A 9,274-nucleotide genomic window follows, 5' to 3' on the forward strand; every position below is an offset into this window, starting at 1 on the left:
TATGATAAGCAAAGAAGGAGTCCTACCAAATTCTTTTTATGACACAAATATTGTACTGATTCCAAAGCCAGGGAGATCAAAAACAGAGAAAGAAAACTACAGACCAATCTCCCTAATGAACATAGATGCAAAAATCTTAAATAGAATACTAGCAAAGAGACTCCAGCAAGTAATTAAGAAGATCATCCACCATGATCAGGTGGGATTTATACCAGGAATGCAAGGTTGGTTCAACATTAGGAAAACCATCCACATAATTGACCATATCAACAGTCTAACAAACAAAAATCACATGATTATCTCAATAGATGCTGAAAAAGCCTTTGACAAAATACAGCATCCATTCCTATTGAAAACACTGAAAAGTATAGGAATAGAAGGACCTTTCCTAAAAATAATAAACAGTATATACCTAAAACCATCAAGAAGTATTATATGCAATGGGGATAAATTAGAAGCCTTCCCAATAAGATCAGGAGTAAAACAAGGATGCCCATTATCACCTCTATTATTTAACATTGTACTAGGAACACTAGCAGTTGCAATTAGAGAAGAAAAAGAAATTGAAGGTATCAAAATAGGCAAGGAGGGGACTAAGCTTTCACTCTTTGCAGATGATATGATGGTCTACTTAAAAAATCCTAGAGAATCAACTAAGAAGCTTGTAGAAATAATCAACAACTTTAGCAAAGTGGCAGGATATAAAATAAAAGCACATAAATCATCAACATTTCTATACATTTCCAACACACTAGAGCAGCAAGAAGTAGAAAGAGAAACACCATTTAAAATCACCCTAAACAATATAAAATACTTAGGAATCTACCTAACAAAACAAACAGAGCAATTATATGAAAACAACTACAAAACACTTTCCAAACAAATAAAACTGGATCTAAACAATTGGAAAGCCATTGATTGCTCATGGGTAGGACGAGGTAACATAATAAAAATGACAATTCTACCCAAATTAATTTACCTATCTTGCGCCATACCTATCAAGCTATCAAAAAATTTCTTTACTGAATTAGAAAAAACTATAACAAATTTCATTTGGAATAACAAAAGATTAATAATATCAAGGGAAATAATGAAAAAAAATATGAAGGAAGGGGGCCTAGCCGTACCAGATATTAAACTATACTATAAAGTAGCAGTCATCAAAACAATATGGTACTTGCTAAGAGATAGAGAGGAGGATCAATGGAATAGGCTTGGGATAAATGACATAAGCAAGACAATGTATGATAAACCCAAAGAGTCCAACTTTTGGGACATGAATCCACTATTTGACAAAAACTGCTGGGAAATTTGGAAAACAATATGGGAGAGATTAGGTCTAGATCAACATCTCACACCCTACACCAAGATAAATTCAGAATGGGTGAACGACTTGAATATAAAAAGGGAAACTATAAAGAAGTTAAGTGAACACAGAATAGTTTACTTGTCAGATCTGTGGGAAAGGAAAGACTTTAAAACCAAGCAAGAGTTAGAGAAAATTGCAAAATGTAAATTAAATGGTTTTGATTATATTAAACTAAAAAGTTTTTGTACAAACAAAAACAATGTAGTCAAAATCAGAAGGGAAACAACAAATTGGGAAAAAATCTTTATAACGAGAAACTCTGACAGGGGTCTAATCACTCAAATATACAAGGAGTTAAAGCAATTGTATAAAAAATCAAGCCATTCCCCAATTGATAAATGGGCAAGAGACATGAATAGACAATTTTCAGGTAAAGAAATCAAAAGTATCAATAAGCACATGAGAAAGTGTTCCAAATCTCTAATAATTAGAGAAATGCAAATCAAAACAACTCTGAGGTATCACCTCACACCTAGCAGATTGGCTAAAATGAATGAAGGGGAGAGTAATGAATGTTGGAGAGGATGTGGCAAAATTGGGACATTGATGCATTGTTGGTGGAGCTGTGAACTAATCCAGCCATTCTGGCTGGCAATTTGGAATCATGCTCAAAGGGCTATAAAAGAATGCCTGTCCTTTGATCCAGCCATACCATTGCTGGGTTTGTACCCCAAAGAGATCATAGATAAACAGACTTGTATGAAAATATCTATAGCTGCGCTTTTTGTGGTGGCAACAAATTGGAAAAGGAGGGTATGTCCTTCAATTGGGGAATGGCTGAACAAACTGTGGTATATGGGGGTGATGGAATACTATTGTGCTAAAAGGAATAATAAACTGGAGGAGTTCCAGGCGAACTGGAGAGACCTCCGGGAACAGATGCAGAGTGAAAGGAGCAGAGCCAGAAGAACTCTGTACACAGAGACTGATATACTATGGTAAAATTGAATGTAATGGACCTCTGTACCAGCAGCAATACAATGACCGAGGACAATTCTGAGGGATTTATGGTAAAGACGCTACCCACATTCAGAGGAAGGACTCCCAAGGTAAAAATAAGAAAAACAACTGCTTGAACGCATGGGTCAAGGTGGACATGATTGAGGGGGTGGACTCGAAACTACCACACCAATGCAACTACCAACAATTTGGAAATTGGTCTTGATCAAGGACACATGACAATACTAGTGGAAATGTGCGTTGGCCATGGGTGGGGGGATTGCGGGGGGTGAAGGGGAAAGGAGGAGCATGAATCATGTAACCATGTTAACAATGAATATTAATAAATGTTTGAAAAAAAAACTTAATATGCTCCTCCCTCCCTTGCCACTTTGCCTTGATGCCACCCTGATGCAGAACACAGGAGACTGGCCTTCAGACATGACACATGACTTTGTTACTCTCATGTCGTACCACCACACCAGGGTGTGAAGGTTCTAAACCCCTTAAATAATTTACTTCCCACATCTAAATAGTGTATGATTATTTTTATTGAAAAATCACTTGGTGAATCCACTCTTATGTTTATAACTTGAAATCATTGACCAAAATGAAGTACATGTATGTACAAAAAGTTTCACAATAGCATTGTTTGCAATAACAAAAAGCTAAAAACAAAAATGATTTGCTACTTGTAAAATATCTGAATGCATTGTAATAAATAAAACTAACATAATCTTATTAAGTTTTTAATCAGAATGGATAAGAATAATTCAGAAAAGAAGAAAGTTTTATTTAAACCACTTATTACAGAGTAAGAATAGCAAAAATGAAAGAACAAAGTACACAGTGAGTACCAGGCTATAACTGGCAATAATAATTTTAAAAAGTAAAATATAATAAACAAAACACTTCCAAATGGATACTGGAGAAACGGAATCAAAAGAAGTCATGAAGCAATAAGCCTGCCCAGAACAACATTGAGAGATAGCAAAGAGGACTCATCTCAACAGTAATATAAGGATGGAATGCTGAACAAGAGTCAGTGGGACTCCAACTCAATATTCTTCAAGAAGCAGGAGAAAGAGAATAGTTGACTCAGACCAAGCTCAGCAGAGTATGAGCAGAATCCAATGCATATAGAAGAAGCAGTAGTGGGAAGAAAGTAGCCCTCTATAATCCATCTGAACAGAAGTTGGACATGACATAGCAGCAGCAGCAGGAAAAACTCAATCCAACAATATCAAGCCTTGGTGTGACTTGAAAGAATCCAATTACAACCAGTTGAACTGAATACCTGCAAAGCTCTACATGGTAAGCCAGCCAGGCCAAATCTGCAGAGTGCTCAATCTGAGAATGAGACAGATGAGCTTGCACCAGGTACAATACAAGCCCAGGACAGTACTCCCTGCACCCAGGAACAAAGATAAGTTTAAGAAAATAAACAAAATCAAAGGAAAAAATAACTCAAGGAGAAGCAAAAGACAGAGAAAAGGCCTGCCAATAGAAAAAAATCTCAATGAGAGAGATGACAAAAATACAAGTTCAGAAGAAGAGAGCAATATAAAAATGAAACATCAAAGGAAAATGTGAAAGGATGTCAATCCCAAAATGAACTCCTGGAAGAGCTACAAAAAAAAGATTTCAAAGAGGAAAATAATACCATAAGAAAAGAAGTACAAAACCTCAAGGAATAAAATGGCTCTCTAAAAATTAGAATTAGATAAATGGCAGCTAACAACCTCATGGGACAGCAGAAAACAAAACAAATTTTAAAAATAGAAGAAAATTTCAAATCTCTTTCTAGAAAAAAATTGGACTAGAAAATAGATCTAGGAGACATGATCTCAGAATCATTAGATTGCCTGAAAGCCATGATCAAAAAAGATCCTGAAATAAGTTACCAGGTGAAGATGCCCTGATGTTCTTGAAAAAGAAAAGAAAATAGAAATTGATAGAATCCATTGATCACCTCCTGAAAGAAATTCTAAATGTAAAAACCCAAAGAATATTATAGCTAAATTCAAGAATTCCCAAGGTAAAAATAAGATACTACAAACAGACAGGAAAAAATCCAATATTATATAGCCACAATCAGGATTATACACAGGACTTAGCAGCTTTTATATTAAAGGATAAGAAGATATGGAATATTATATACTATAAGGCAAAGAATCCAGGCCTATGACCGAAAACCACCTACTCAAGAAAAAGCATAATTCTCTAGGGAAGAAATGGGTATTTAATGCATTGAGGAATGCCAGGTATTTTTGATGAAATAGTCAGATAAAAAGAAAATTTAATGATCAAATCAATGGCCTATTGAAGCATAAAAAAGGTATGCAGAAAGAAAAACAAAAACTTCAAGGGAATCACTGGGGTTAAACTAATCACATCCCTGCATGAGATAGTGGTAACTAGGATACTCAAGATTTTTATAGTATAAGAGATATATAAAGTACTTAATATACTTAAGGGAGTCAAGGGAAACAATGAGGTTAAACCCATTACATTTCTTTCATGGGAAAGTGATAACTAGGAAAGCTAAGATATTTATGCTTCAAGAGATATTTAAGATATTTTAAGAAAATCAAGATAAACAATGAAGTTAAATTGATTACATTAATAATAAGAATGTGATTACAAAAATGCTTAATATACTTATGATACTTGCATTTTCTAATTTACCTAAACTATTTAGGTTACTTAAGGTGCTGAAGATACTTAAGAACTTTATCTCTTTTAGGTCAATAAATAGGAGTATATGCAGACAAAGAGCAAGAAGTACATTGAATATAATGGGATCCTTTTAAGAAAAAAAAGGATAGAGTAATACATTACAAAAAAAAAAAAGGAAGGAGAGAGTTGGACCTAAATTATCTCAGATGAGGAGGTGTGAAAGAAACAATGCAGTAAAAAGGAAGAGAGGGTTGTGGTCAGTTTGAACCTTACTGCCTTCAGAATTGGCACAAAGTAGGAATAACATTCACACTCAGGTTTAAAAATATATCTTAACCAAGAGGGAAGTAAGGGGAGGAGGACTCAAAAAGTGGAAGGGGGCAGAAAAAAGGGAAAGGAAACTTGGGAATGTAGGAAAAAAAACATTTGTGAAAAGGGAAAAGCCAGGAGAGAAAGAAAAAGAGGGTAAAAAACAAAATGGAGAGTTCAGTGAGAGGAAAAAGACCCATTTGTATAAATATATTTTCAGCAGCAACTGCAATGGTAGTGATGAATAATTGGAAACTTAGCAGGTATCTATTAGATGTGGAAAGGCTTAACAAAGTATATGGTTGTAATAGAAACATATTGTGTCATAAAAAGTGTTGAACAGGATTAGTTCAGAAGAACCTTGAAACATATGAGTCTGATACAAAGTAAAGTGAGTAAAACCAGGAAATAGAAATGATACATTAAATACAATGATAGAAATATTGTATAATGTTTAGCTGTGAAGGACTAATTTATTATCAATAAAACAAAGTTCCAAGATAATCTCAAGGAACTTATAATAAAAAAAATGCTATCCAAAGTTATAGAAGAAACTGATTGAATATGATTGCAGATGAAAGCATGCCATATTTCACTTCATTTCCTTCATGAATTTTTATTATCCATGCAGATGTCAGTCATGACATGGGAAATATAGAAATATCTACTGAATGAATGCATGGATATAACCTATATCAGATTGTTTCCTGCCTCACTGAGGGAGGGAGAAATTGTAAAATGTCAGAAAACAATTGTCTAAAATTGTTTCTACATATGATTGAAAAGAAAGGAAATATAATGAATAATTTTTAAAATAACATTAATAATATAGTAAAATAAGCATAATAACATTATTAAAAAGTAGGCTACTAGTTTGTATTATATCATCAATAAATGGCAAAGTTATTTGAAAGATATAATTCCCACTGTTATTACCAGATAGCTGATGTTTTAGCACACTTCTGATCTTTCTGTTAAGATATTAATTTTAATGTATCTTGAGAGTCATTCAAGATGCCAAATAGTTTTGCTTAAAATAGGTATTTTAAATGAATTATTATAGCATGGTATGAAGTTATTAATTGGGAAGGGATTTATACTTAAAATATATCACTAAATTTTAAAACTCAAATAAATTCATTATTTGATTGTAGAATGTTACTAGTATTTAATTTTTTAAAATGAGCACCACCCCTTTCCCTACCTGAGAAATAATAATATGATGAAGTGAATATAAGAATGTTACCCAATTAATTCTTAAACAAACAGTTTTACTTATTAAATGTACAATACAAGAATTATTTTTTTTCTTAAATTACTTTTTACACTTAGCAGCATTTTACAGTGCCACATTAACACCATTCCTTCCCACAAACAACAACAAAAGAACTCATTTTATATTTCTTCCTCCTGGAGAAGAATATACATGGTTTAAAATGAAAGGCTTCTACATTATATTTTATTTTTCTGCCACGAATCTTACCAGTGGTGATTAAATAAATGTTTGCTTCCATGGATTTTATAGCAGTAGTTGTAATTGGGCTTTTTTAAAACTAGATTGATTTTTTCATTTTATTTTTTTAGTTACATGTAGAAAATATTTGACCATTGTTTTATGACATTTTATAATTTCAATTTTCTTCCTCCCTCTAACTCTTCCTAAAGCAATTAATATACGTTATACCAGTGATTTCACACTATGCATATCTCCATATTGCTTGTGACAGAACACATATTATCATACAATCAAAATCTCATGAAGGAAATAAAGTGGAAGATGGCATACTTTGCACTCAGACTCCAATAGTTTCATCTTTGGTTATGGAGACCATTTTTCATCATGAATACCTTGAGATTATATTAGAAACTTGCTTTCCTGATTATGGTTTAGTACTTCATAGTTGATTATCATATGATATTTCTGTTACTGTATACATTGTTCTCCTGATTCTACTCACTTCATTTAACATCTTTTCATATAAGTCTTTCCAAGGTTTTTCTTTTTTTCTAAATTTATCCAGTTCATTATTCCTTATAGCACAATAGTATTTCATTATAGTTCTATATTCATCCATTCCCAAAGTGATGGACAATCAGTTTTCATATATTAGGTATTTTAAAAGAAGTATAGTGCATTTAAAGTGAGAATATATATTTAGGAGTAGTTACGCAATGTCTACTTGCATGAACTAATCTGCTTGGATTCACTTAATAAACAGTTGAATTCAATAAGTGTTTTTTTTAATCAATGTGATTGATAAATAATTAATGATTTTTTAAAAAGTTTTTTGAAAATTCTTTGAACACATCCAGGGTAACAAGTTGGAAGTTTTGAAGTTTTATGCATAAAATAGGTAAAGGATCAAGATCAAGAAATGGAAATATATTTGTTAATAATTTCAATTCTTTACTTATTTCCTTCAAAATCTTTATATAGTACTAGTGGTGAGCATATAGGTAGGAGTAGGCTGAAGCCAAATTTACTTACTCACAAAACTCCATTTTAATTTTTAAAATTTGGTTAAATTTTCCATGTGAAAATGCGTACCTCACATATTAATAAATATTTCAAATCAGAATTTCATATATTGTTTTGCTGATTTCTGGATTCAATAAATTTAATGAAAAATGGTTTCTCTTTTATTCAAATTAGAAGTATTGTCCATACTTTATTTTATTGTTTTAAAGTGCTGGTTGTAAAGTATTTTACCAATATACTTTTGGACATAAGGGAAGTAAGTGTGAATCTTCTCTCTGGCAAGACTTATAGAAAGTCATTTAATCTCTTAGCATCAGTTTCCTCAAATGAAATATGAGATTAAAATTTTTAAAAAATAAAATATATTTTCTATCTGCTAGTTTTCTTGCTACATTATCCAATCAATAAGCATTTTAAAATAAATTCCTTCTCTGAACTAAGTGAGGTAACTAGATTTCTCAAGAGATAGATACTGGTAATTTGAATTCTTTCTTTCTTTTATTTATTTCAAGTTAAGCAACTCCCTACTTCATTTTTTTCACAACACCAACTCTATATATTATTTATTAGTTCATTTCCTTTCAATTGTATTAATTTCTTTCTTGATTTTCAGGATTTCCAATTTGGTATTTAATTGAGGATTCTTAATTTGTTCTTTTCCTTTTTGGGGGGGCTAGGGGGTGTTGTATGCCTAATCATAGGTTATTCTTTCTCTATGTTCCTGATATAAGCTTTACATGCAACTTTGGCTGCATCCCATAAATTTCGGCATATTATCTCCTCATTGATTTTCTTTCTCTAATAAAATTGCTGATTGTTTCTTTATTTTTTATGATGAGATTATTTAGTTCCAATTAATTTTGTCTTAAAAGTATGCATTTATTTATTTTTTTCTTTTCTACATTTAGTTGTGAAGCTTAATTTGCTATTATCGTCAATTTTTATGAAGGAGCTATATGCTGCTGAGAAAAAGTTATATTCCTTTCTATTTTCATTTGGTTTTCTCTAGACATCCATCATATGAATTTTTTCTAAAGTTCTATTTACCTCCTTAAAATATTTCCTGTTTGTTTTTTGGTTGAATTTATCTACTTCTGATGGGAAAAGCTTTAGGTCCTTCACTAGTAATGTTTTATTATTTACTACTGTAACTCCTGTAACTTCTGCTTTAGGAATCTGGGGTGCTATGCCATTTGGAACATATGAATTTAGTAGTCATATTTTCGGTCATGTCTTTTATAATGATGTAATTTCCTTTCTTATGTCTTTTGATTGGATCCATCTCTTTAGGGTAGGTTTCTATACCTGATTGAGTGTAGGTGTTATTGCCACTTTGGGTTAATTCTGGTAAAAGTAAGTTTCAAGCATGTCCCCCACTCACTCCCCCAACTTCTCCACTGAATCCTTTTAGCTCTCCTTTTTTCTTCTCATATATTCCTCATTCCTATTTCTTGTTTTCTTTTTTGTTTGTTTTGTTTTTTGGATATCAACCCATCTTC

Source organism: Gracilinanus agilis, chromosome 6, assembly GCF_016433145.1.
Source record: "Gracilinanus agilis isolate LMUSP501 chromosome 6, AgileGrace, whole genome shotgun sequence".
Lineage (NCBI taxonomy): Eukaryota > Metazoa > Chordata > Mammalia > Didelphimorphia > Didelphidae > Gracilinanus > Gracilinanus agilis.